Genomic DNA, 12527 nt, shown 5'->3' on the forward strand with positions numbered 1-12527 from the left:
TTTTTTCTTTAGTTTATTTTCGCTAATATATTTCATTTCGAATCCAGTTCCGTTTTATTATCTAACACCTTACCGATTCGTATAAATGACGTTTTTCTCAAAAATAATCTACCTTTTATCTTTATTATACTGTTTTTCTCGCAAGTTGTTTTTTACTAAAAATGTTAACAAATCGCTAATAGAAATTTGTGTCTGGCATTTTAAAATCTTATAATTTGTTTTGGCAAAAATTTGATGATAATTGATTCTCAAGGTATAGTTAATGATTTTGTTATCACTTTTATGAGGTTGTTTTATAATTAGCAAAATCATTGCTTTATAATGATGTAGCTGACAGAATTTTTTTGGTACATCTTTCTGGAAAGAAATATTTTAATAAATGTAATGAAATTAAATGTAAAAATAATTACTATTTCAGCTTATTTCATTTCCGGATGGTGTGTGTGCACATTTTGAAGTGCAAGCCTTATATGTATTTGCATTTATGTTCCATATTACTCCAGATTTACGACAATATTTCGGCAAGCAATAAACTAAAAATTCTACCACAGATACTAAAATATACGCCACGGGTGAAATATTAAGGCTACCCAAATTTGAATTTTTACTAATAATTAAATTTAAAGCGAGTTTTAAACTCTAAAGCATTTTTAACACTCTAATACAGTTCAATAAAATTTTCATGACATAAAAAATCATGTAATATAAATATGTCACTCACAATAAGTGTGACCAACTACACAAAAACAAAAAAAAGAACAATACTAATTCCAAGAAGTAGGAAAAAAAATTGTTTTGAATATTCATTAAATGTGAAGATTAAATTTTTAGAAATGTTTTATTCAAATTAACTTTTTTCATCCATTTAGTATTCTTTTTTAACAATTTTCAATTTTTGATTTTTTTTTCTTTTGATATTTTACTGTTTATTATGGAAATAAACCTAAAAAGAATTATGATTGTTATTTTTTTTATTTGTTTTTATTTTTGTAACCGTTCACATTTATATTTCAATCAGTTTTCTATTACTGGATATTAAGTAATAATTTTGAAAATTCATAAATAACAAAAAACAAAGAAAACAAAAATTCAATACTCATAAATTAAGAAATTGAAAGTTTCTTCAAATTATGTAAACAAATGTGAGTTTTATTTTTTTTTTAATAGCCTAAACACCTTTTATTCCGAAACCATTGCTTCATCTCTCAATTTCTTAAACAATATTAGAAAGTGAATAATTAAATAAGAGGAAGAGAGTATAAAAATTTTTAAAAAATTTTAAGAGAAAATAATTTTTTATTATAATTTTAATTTTATTGTGAGAAACGTTGAGAGATGAAGAGAAAGAAAGAGAGAAAGAGAGAGGCGGCGGCGCAAATAATATAAAAAAGGCTAATAACCTGACCTTGCCAAATTTTTATGATTATGAAATAGTTAAACTGCTATTGACCTTTATCAAGGTCAAATTTAATATGCACAATAACTTTTCTGATGTTGTTTTTCATGTCATAAAATACTGGAATATTTGGGATGGTGACTTTTATTATGGGTTATTTTTTTTTTTTTATAGATAATCTAAAAATGCGCTTTATTAGACAAAAAAAAAACTATAAAAAATGTCATTTTTTATATTATCGTTAATAAATAAAAAATGAATTTGCTTACAATAGAAAATGAACAGAAAAGTTAAACTGGTTATAAAAAATTTAATTTATTGCATTTCCTTTTTTTTTTAATATTTGATTTTATAGAATTATTTTGATTTTTATGAATAAAAGCAGGATATTAGGCTTTTATCGTCTTCCGAAACTGGCGTTAGACTTATATAGTTTATAAAGAACGTTTTATATAGTGTCTGTATACCTTAATTTTATTGACAGACAGGGACTACTCGAATTATATCACATCTATTCTAAATATGCAATAATGATTCTTCCATCGAGATTTTTTGTACATACATAATATTGTCGTGCAAGGCAGAAAAAAATTGCATTTATTTGTGCTCTAAAACTAAAATTGTTCTCGACGTTTAAGAAGCATATCAATATGGAATATAGAACTGTGACACTTTTATCGGGAAAATATAGAAATTTTTATTGTGAACACAAACCAAATTTTTAAAAATGATTCGTGTCTGTAATTAAATTATGAAAATTTATTCTACTCAAGTGGAAATAACTTGATTTAGCTTATTCTTTCAATAAAAACACAAAAAATTCATTTTTATTAATTGACTACAAAAATATCAAATTAAAATCTTAATATTAATGTGAAGAAGTAATAGCTAGCATTTACTAGAACACAATTATTTCTCAATAAAATTTTAATTAATTTTAGTTTGTTGCAGCATTTTTAAACACATACAAAATGATTATATAAATGGCTAGATTTTAAACAGTTACCGCACGAAAACTGTGGTACCATGTTTTTTTTTTCAATATTTAATTGTGATGTTAACATTCAATTATAATTGAGTTTTGAATTTCTGACAAAATTTGCGTGGTTTTTTTAATTAAAGTTCATAATAATTTTTCTTTTTCTTTCCCTTTTTTTTTTTATATTTGTGTCTTTTAAAGATTCTACATTTAAACAAGTTTCTATTTTTAATAATTCAAATTCAATTTCGTGACATGATTTAATAAAATCAGAACCTCCCAAACAGAAGATAATAGAAAAAGATTAATAAATAAATTTTTTTTATTTTAATGGTGTTAAAGATTTACCACAAGAAGAAGAATAAAATTATATTAAAAATTTTAGCTATTTTAATTTTAATTTCTGCATTTATAGTATATAAAATGAAAATATTTTTAATAGTTAAGAATTGCGTGTTAATTAACTACCAAAATAATATTTTGGTAAATTAACTTAATTAATATTTATTTGATAATTTTTTCTTAAATAAGAATTTCAACATACTAATTGTATGCACTTGAAACTATTTAATACTGGATGGTTCCATTATATTTCCTACGAAAAGTAACTGTAGAAGTCTAGATCATGATTATGGTAGTTTTATAATGGCACTCATGTATTTGACATCGAAGCATAATTAAATGAATGTATAGTAAGCAGTTTCTATTTAAGTGTTAAAGCAATTTCATTTATATCCCCGAATTGTATTTAAGTTGTGCTAGATTGTGATCAATTTGGAGAAATAAAAATTAAATATGATTTTACAAATAACATTAAAACTTTCTTATTATCTTATAGAATAATTGATATTATACTCATTAAAAATTGCAAAAAATTTTTCATTAATTTCAATCATGGCAGTTTCTAGACATCAGCGGTAATATGCATGCCTCTTAACAGCCTGAAACAACCAGATCTTCATAGATGTTTGAATTCATTGCCGCATGAACCAAAATCTTCAACATTTGTTACACCAGACTGTGTTTTATATTCTGGAATAGTTCCCCATTCGTATTCTTTCTTTTTAGAACTGCTTAGTTTGTTATGTTATCTAGCCAAGATATTTTCAACATTCTCCGAAATGTCTATATTTTAAACGTCTCAATTGTTTGTTTATGTTATCGATTTGACTTTTCGATGATATACAAGGTTGCCTCGGTCTTCTTACTATTATGTATTTTGTCTTGGATGCATTTTCTTTAAACAGAAAACTTTACTATGTTATTTTATTTTTTTTTTTATTGGTGTGAAAAGAAAATTTAAAATTTACTATGTTAATTAATTCTGTCAACTATTTGTTTTACTAAAAAGACCTTTATTTTTCCTTTAAAACACAAACATTTTTACAACAATATATATATTAATGTGAAAATTACAATTCATAATTAAAAGTTTCAAGATCTTAATTCATCATTTTAGCATACTGTAAGAGCGCCATTGGTCGTCAAAAATGTTAATTAAAACTTATCAATACGGTAGAGATGCCAATATGGTAGAGGTCACTTATTGTAATTTTAAATAATGTATGTCATATTTAAATTAAAGATATACCAATATAATGTGTTCACACAAAAGCATCATCACCTATCATCATCACATATCATTTAACTCAATTTGATCTAATTTAAAAGTAAAAATCATGCAATTTACTTAAAGAAAACAAATGCTTTCAAATTCAATAACAAAAATGTAGGGTGGTGTTCAAATGAATTTGAATAATCAAATAAAATTGTATGGGGTCAAACAGAATAAAAAAATTTGATGATATTGCAAAAAAATAAAAAGAAATATTGTTTTTCTATCAAATTAAAGGTCAAATTTGGAAATCAAAAAATTCATTTTTATTTTTTTTACATTTTGTGTGCTCTAATGTAATGACTTGATATTATTTTATGTAAAGAAGAGAACATCAAAATTCTTGTTAAAATCAAAATTTCTGAATGCAAAAAATTAAAAAAAAATTCAGTTTGTTTTTTTCATTATGAAGGTCATAAATTTTTATTGAATTTTTCTTGTTCATATATGAAATTTGTATTCTGCCACATGTCTCATTATAATTTTGCAACAATAATGCAATATAAAAGGAAAAAAAGTCATTCTTTGAAGAAAAACTCATGCTGATGGACAATTTTTATTGTTTGTTTCATTTTCATTTGATTTCAACTCATTTCAATTATGCTTCTCTTCTACATTTTTTGTCATTAAACAATTTAATCTTAAAATCATTGAAACGAAAATCGATTATTTTATATATTCGATTTATTGTATTTATTTTAGTATTATTATTTGTTTAACTATTCATTAGTGATAATTAAGCATTTTTTTGAAAAATTTACTTTTGATAGAAAAATCACTGATATCTTTTGTTTTTTGATATTTAAACCAATTCAATAATTTTTCTATTATGTTGATTACTGACTACTTGAGTACTTGTCTTTGAAGAATGAATTTCCAAAAAAAAAAAAAAAAAATAATTTTGATTTCATTGTTCTTCATTCGATTAAAAAATTATGACAAACCGCGAAACAAAAAAAAAATCGTATCGAAATTTGTTTTTCTTTTTCTTTCGTTCATTTTTGCTATTTTTTTTTTTTCAATTTAAGATTCAATTCAAAAACTCGCATTGCAAATGCATTACATTGAAATTCAATTCAAAATTTCGTATACCTGTTCATCTACATGGTGATGACTATCCTTATTTTAGAAACAAAATCTAAAAAAAAAATAAGATTTCTTCTTGTTCATTTTTAATTAAATTTTTTTTATTATTAAATTTTTTTAGAGTGCTTATTAGTTTTGTTTCGGCCATTCGTCTGTGCGTCTTCCTGCAAAACTGCTACAATACTGTTAACTTAGAATTTTTATATCATACGAATAGAGTTTTTGCGAGAAATCTACTCCTTTAGAAGAAAATTGTTGCTTATACTTCCCTTTCTTCAAAAATTATAGTCTCTGAAAGCCCTACTAATTTTTGACAATTTGTTACATCGAGGACAAATTTCGAAATATCGGTGATTTTCTCCTTTTAGAGAGAACCAGCATAGTCGAACATTATAATTGCAAGATTACGGTTGAAACAAACCGTTATCATAAAACTTTTAATTCAAATTTTTGACTTTGTTTTTGTTTTAAGATGTATAAGAAGTCTAAGATTATACACTAGAAATTATTTAAAAAAATGGGAAAAAAAAATTTTTCATCGCTCTTCTTGCAAGTTATGGACTCTCAAAATTAAAGAAGCTTCAATGTTCGGTTTCTTCTTTTTCTGAACCTTCAAGCTTTCTGAAAAATATATAAAAGTCAAGAACTATTTTTTTTCCGAAAAGTATGCAATATTTTTTTTATTTTATACTATAATTTTTGTATAGCTAAATGAATTTAATTAAAACGAAAAATTCTCTTCCTCAAAAAAAAATATTCTCAATTGTTTAAGGAAAATGTGCTAGTTTATAAAACATTCGTTTTATACAGTCGTATAGAATAGAAAAATGTGTTCGAATAATGTGTACATTTTATAGAGAAAAGTGAATCTAAGCAATTCCCACACCCACAATTTAACTGAAAGAAATACAAATAATATTATAAGAGTTACAATATAAGAAGAGTATGAGAAGCAAAAGAATGCTAACAGAAAAAAAAAAGAGCGAAAACAAAAATAATAATAAAAAGCGGGTTAATTTTAATTTATTTCTTGATTTAGGAGTTTTTTTTTTGTTTTTGTGCTAGTTTTACGGTTTTTCATTTTTATAATTTGGATGGTTTATTTCATGCCGATGGCTATTTCAAAGGTTAACTATATGTATACAAAAATCTCATCTCTAAAAGAATAATAATATTTTTGTAGTTTTCATTTTTAAACAATAATTTTTTTGGATTAAAAAATTATTGTTATTCTCATATTTTCTACATAAACAGTAAATGAGCATTATTGAATTATTAAAAAAAATTTTTAATGATATCATTTTATAAATTGTTGTAAATTTATCAATAACGCAGATTACAAAAAAGAATAAAACACAAAAACAATTCAATCGATATTAAAATCGATTTTTAAAAAGATGAGGTTAGGTATGTCAAATTTAACATTTTAAAATGTCTAATATATTTCTTAGTAGCTAATTCAATTTATCGAGAGCATAGTTAACTATATTTGATTCGTTTTAGTGATTTCTATTACAATTTGACAGAAAGTGCATTACATAACCTTAAAATGCCCATGTATGATCTTATTGACATGTTAATAAAATCATTTCTATTATTAATACGATTTTTTAGTTATTCAGCACAGATTTCAAGCAATCAAATTAAAAACCAAATGTGTGCCTTAATGTTCAGATTTTATTTTCATTTTCACCATAACTTTTTTGTCCTTAACGTAAAATGTTTAACGTAAAAAGCATGTCAAATTTGTCATTTGTCTCTTAGTAAAATGTAATGTCAAATAAAGAGCAAAAAATCAGAATTAGTGATTTAATAAATATGTAATATGTACTTATGTATAGCATTTCCAAACTACTTAGTTTTCTTTTTGTATTCCTCACTTTGAGAATAACATGTATCGCATTATGTCGTATTATTCTGAAATATACCTATAAATTATTTTAAATACGACCACTTTTTTCATTTATTTACCATTAAATTCCATAATTATTATTGAATGTTTAATTCTATTACCATATACAAAATGACATATCTGTTAATAAATAGTAAATACGTGCATATTTACATCTTTTTACATCTATATACTTATACTACATTAAATTTTTCGTATATTTGCCGCTAAATATTCAACAACATTTTTTTCTTATTTTAATTATACAATCGATTTGCTCTAAAATTGATGACATGATCTTTACACCGATAACTATACACACATACAAAATCAAGCAAAAAATTATCATAAAACTGTAAATGAATAAGTAAGCAAGCATTAAGCCGCGATTATGATTTTTTTAATTTTATTTGTTTTTTTTTTTTGCTAAAATAATTCGATTGATATTTTTATTTTACGTGATGCGATGATGGCGTAAGTTTGGCGCGCAAAGGAATCAAATATTTACGTAATATACTCGTATATATATATTTTTATAGATGTTCATCTATATAGACAAAACTGCTCTTAGTTAATAAATGTAATAATATTAAAGTTTTGTACAATGTTGCCAATTCAAAGTCCTTTAAAACAAAAATTTTTTTACAGCGTTACAAAACAGAATTACTGACATATTACACAGGACAAACAGTATCTTTTGAATAATCATACATAAAATGACTTTACTAACTGATTTTAACATTTTAGTATGAGATGTCAAAAAAAATTTAAAATAATTGAATCGAAATAATTAAATAAAATTTAAAAATGCTTTTCAATTTCTTCATTATTTTGTACAATAACGAAAAACATGTGATATCAATTAAAATTGATGAGCGTGTGATCGACGCCTACGAAAGCTATAGGTACCAAAAAATCGCATTATTGGCTATGTACCTATAAGTCTTTCCAATTATGGGACAAAATAATTATTTCTTCTATTTGTTCTAAGTACATAATAAATTGTTAAAATAAAGCTGGCAACAATATTGTAGGCAAACATTAAATTTAAACTTCTACTACACATATTTTTTTTACATTATACGAGTACTACACACAGTTTCAAACCAAAAACAAAACACATAAAACACGCACATTTTCTTAATAAATACTTTGTAATTATACAAAAAATAATAATATTTATAACAAATAATTAATGACGATGGTTATAAGCACTTCAAAATGCTTATTTATACAAAAATATACTTAAATGAATTTATTTTTGCGCAAAGTAAGGTGCGCGATCTTTGTACGTGTATACCTATGTTTATAATCCATAAAAAGCGATTTAAAATTAAATGATATTTATTGAAAACAATAAAAAAAGCTTTAATTTTTTTTTTTTTCAATTTAAATTTCTTAAGAAATTCATGTACTAAAGAGTTCATCGATGGTCTGAGATCATATTACAGCATTAGCGAGCATATTTAACATTAAAGTTTAAGACATTTTGAATTATTTAGTATACTTACTGTTTTAATTTCTTGTATATTTCTATTACTTTTGTTAACAGTTTGTACTTGTATTGCAAATGCCCATGAAACTTAAACATTATTTATGATATTGCAATATTGATCAAATTAGTATATTGCTGAATATATTTTTTGAATGATTGTTTTTATAGTAATTTTATGGTACTTATGTGTGGGTATTTTATGATCTTTATTTATTTTTGAAAGGACATTATAACCAAACAAGAACTCTTGTTCTATTTGACATTATTTTAGTATTGTTAACAGAAAAAAAAATTGAAATATTTTATATGATTTTATATTTTAATATCATCTTTATCTAATAAATTTTGTAATACAATTGCGATTTAAAAGAACGTCTTATGTACAAGATAGAATTGAAAATTGGTAATTAAAATTTAAAATGGCGCATTTATTTTTGAAGTCTTCTGCGTTTTTATGATTCTAATATTTTATGTAAAACTATTTTTGAACAAATAAATATAAATTGGTAATTAAAATTCTCTGAAAATGTTCAATTAAAATAATTACTCTATAATAAACAAATAAATATTGTATTAGTAATTTTTTATTTAAAATATTAAGAACATTTTCAATTAGTGTTAATTAAATTAAATAAGCTCGTAAATAAATATTACTATAGGTTCTTGATTGCATTTTTATAGGAAGAGCTTCACTACGACTCTGAGATTGATTGTTTTTACACGAAAAAATTTCCATTATGATTGACGTCCAAAATGTGACACAGACAGCCAATGAATTTCGGAGCATTTGAGTGACAAACGTCATTTTAAATTACTGTCGTTACTGATGTCTATGTAAATTGAGTTACGACAACGAAATTTGCGAAAACTCATGACTCTCGCTGGCACAGTGTCGCAACAATATATCACACAGTAATACTGTAACATTTGTGTTTTTACAAATAGAAAACCACATTTATTTAACATTATTGAATTTAAAAGATATTCTAATCTTAATTCTAAATCAAATATCAATATTAGATCAAAAGATTATCATAACCTCAAAAAAATTTGTGTAAAACAAGAATGATAAGGCGAAAAGAATAGGCAAAGATATTCTTGAACTCATTTTTTAAATTATTACTTAGAACTTTAATATTTTTTATTTTTAATCATTTTCTTTTAAATTTTCCACTTGATTTACTACTATTATTCATTCATTACGACAATCTTAAACACCTTAACTTTCGCCTTAGAAGAACTTTTCAAAGATTTTTTGATTTTTTGTATTGGGGTATTTAAAAAAATTTTTAAGAAAATTAAAAATAAACTCATTCATTGTTTAAATTTTATTAAAGTACTTTAGGAAAAATCATAGCTATAAAACGTGCACGAACAATTAACTAGATAATTATCATAATAAATCATTTATAAACTAAGAAAATTTTGTTAAACAAATTTAATAATACTTTATTTTATAGGATGATTTTCTTAGAATCAGATTTTTGACACTTTATGTATGATCCATTACAGTGTTATCAACACTAAATCAATCATATTGCCATTTTACCATATGAAGGAACTGACAAAAGAACAAAACTTCAACTTTGTTGAAAAACTATTAAATTAATTAAAATGTTAAACATTGGACTGCCAACTAATTTCACGTTTATCAGCCGATATTATGTAATGTAACGCTTTTTGGTGATACGTTCCATTACTTGTTTATAATGAAAATCCGATGTATAATGATTGCATACAGTGGAAAACAATACTGAAAGTGTAATTAGTGACGAAAATATGGGAAGATCTGGGTCGAACCAACAGTTTATCGAATTAGATAAAAATTACATACAAACAAACAATTTTTTGTACTTTACTTCAAATTTAAAAACAAAATGTTTAAAAATATCACCCGCTATTCGTAAAATTATCAAAAATTTCTTAAGTATTCTATAACAAAATTAAATATTTTTTCGTATTTTGTTTTCTGCAAATTTACTTCAATATTAAAAAATTCTTAGGGAAAAATAACCAAAACTTGAAATTTGTATAATTAAATCTTGATAAATTAAAACACAAAATGAAAACGAAACTTTTATACCTATAAAAATAACCTTAAAATTATAACCACGATCAAACAAGTGCCTAACATCACTACTTGTAAAAACTAAAAAAAAAAGTCAAAATTTAAAACAACAGTAAAAGCTGAGCTGTATCAATTACATAACCGCAAATACTGTTATATTGTCAGTATGAAAAATAACGTTCAACAAAAAAAAAGTTTTTTAAATTCATTTCGCTAAAACAAATTCAGTAGATTTATGGTTTAATGTTAAAAGTAGCAATTAACACACGAGTCAAAGGATTGTCATAAATCAACTATTTAACCCATCTTTTAAAAAAATTTGTAAAAAAAAAAACCGAAAACTAGAAAATTTGATATTTCAGATTTTTTTTTCTGTTGTCATGTTTTTAAGATTAAAAAATTACTTTTAGAGCATGTTTTGTTGAAAAGAAATCTAAGCTAAAATATCAAAGAAGCATAAACAAAAAATCAAAATGCATAAACTTTATTTTTGACCGAAATTTAAATTAATGATTTTTTCATTATATTATTTATTAGTACCATCCCTGTTTTATTTATTTTGACATTTTCGTTTTTATTTTAAACAAGCACGTTGATTTTCTTACACCATGTAAAGTGAATTAATCATATTGTTTCAGGATTTCATCTAAAAATATCAAATATTTCAAAAATGTCAATTTTTTATTTTCCTTATGTATAAAATTGTAAACAGTAATTAAAATTTTCTCTCAATGAATATTTGAGAGTTGACTTTAAGCGAAAAAATTTAGTATATTATAGGTATCATTATTTTTTGATGCAAACAAATTAAACTCGTGATTTGAATAAAACACCAAAATATTTACTCAACTTACCTGAATACAGAGCGCGGTAGCGCACTCATACTTGCAGTTCTTTCACAAAGAATCACAAAATTAACTTTATAATTTTAAGTTTCTGCCCTTAACCATTTTTAATTTAATAATTTTTTTCACATTCATTGATGCTTGCAATTCCAGCTTATAAAATCAGCAAATTTTCAAGTTATTCTCAAAACATAATATTTAATTTGTGTGTGTGTACCATTTCAAAAACTTTCACTATCTAAAAACCACAGTTCACACTTATTTACATTTTCTGACACATCAAAAGCGCCTTTAATTTTGTATATCAAAACAGATATCTCATTTTTTCAATTGAAATATGACGTTTTATTTAGCGGTTTACTAAATGAGTAATATTTTATTAACTAATTAAATAATATGAAATTAAAATTTTTATTTATTTTAAATAAATTAATTTTGAGACATTTTTATTGTTTATTTGCCTAACTAATTAATTTAAATGTGAGTCATTACAATATATGTAAGTTGGTTTTAATTATGGAATATAAATTTTTTTGTAATAGAGTTGGAACATTACAAATTTGCCTTTTGTCTTCTAATATACATTTTATCACGGTATTTACAAGAAATAATCGGATAGATTAATAAACCATTCACAATTTGAAATTTTAGTGAATTTCTTCTTTACATTATGAATTTTGTAATTGAAATGCAGTTTCCTCCATGACTCCGAAGTTATTTCAAACTAGTAATTCAAGTTTCATATGACAGAAATTCGGTTTTCTCGAAAACAAACTAATTATTTAAAAATATTTCAAACAATATGAATATTTTAATTCCGGTCTTAAAGTTTGCAAGATCAAATTTACATTTTATAATAATTTTTAATTAATAAATTTATCAAAAATTATTATCATCTTAATTTATTGCATGATTTCAACAGTTTTTTTTCTTTTTTAATATTAAAATTGATGACATTTTTTAATGAAAAATTAATTAAAATTCTATTCCTGAAACAAAAGACTTAAATATACCGACACATACAAATAGAACAGTATTGCAAAAATGATTTAAATTTTTTTTTCTCCATTTTAGCTTTTTTATTTCTCCAATTAATTTTTAAAAATTTTTGTTTCTCGTGACCTAAGAACGCAAGATCTTCAAAAAAAGAAT

This window comes from Condylostylus longicornis, unplaced genomic scaffold (genome assembly GCF_029603195.1).
Source record: "Condylostylus longicornis isolate FDR11 unplaced genomic scaffold, ASM2960319v2 ptg000162l, whole genome shotgun sequence".
NCBI classification, from domain to species: Eukaryota; Metazoa; Arthropoda; class Insecta; order Diptera; family Dolichopodidae; genus Condylostylus; species Condylostylus longicornis.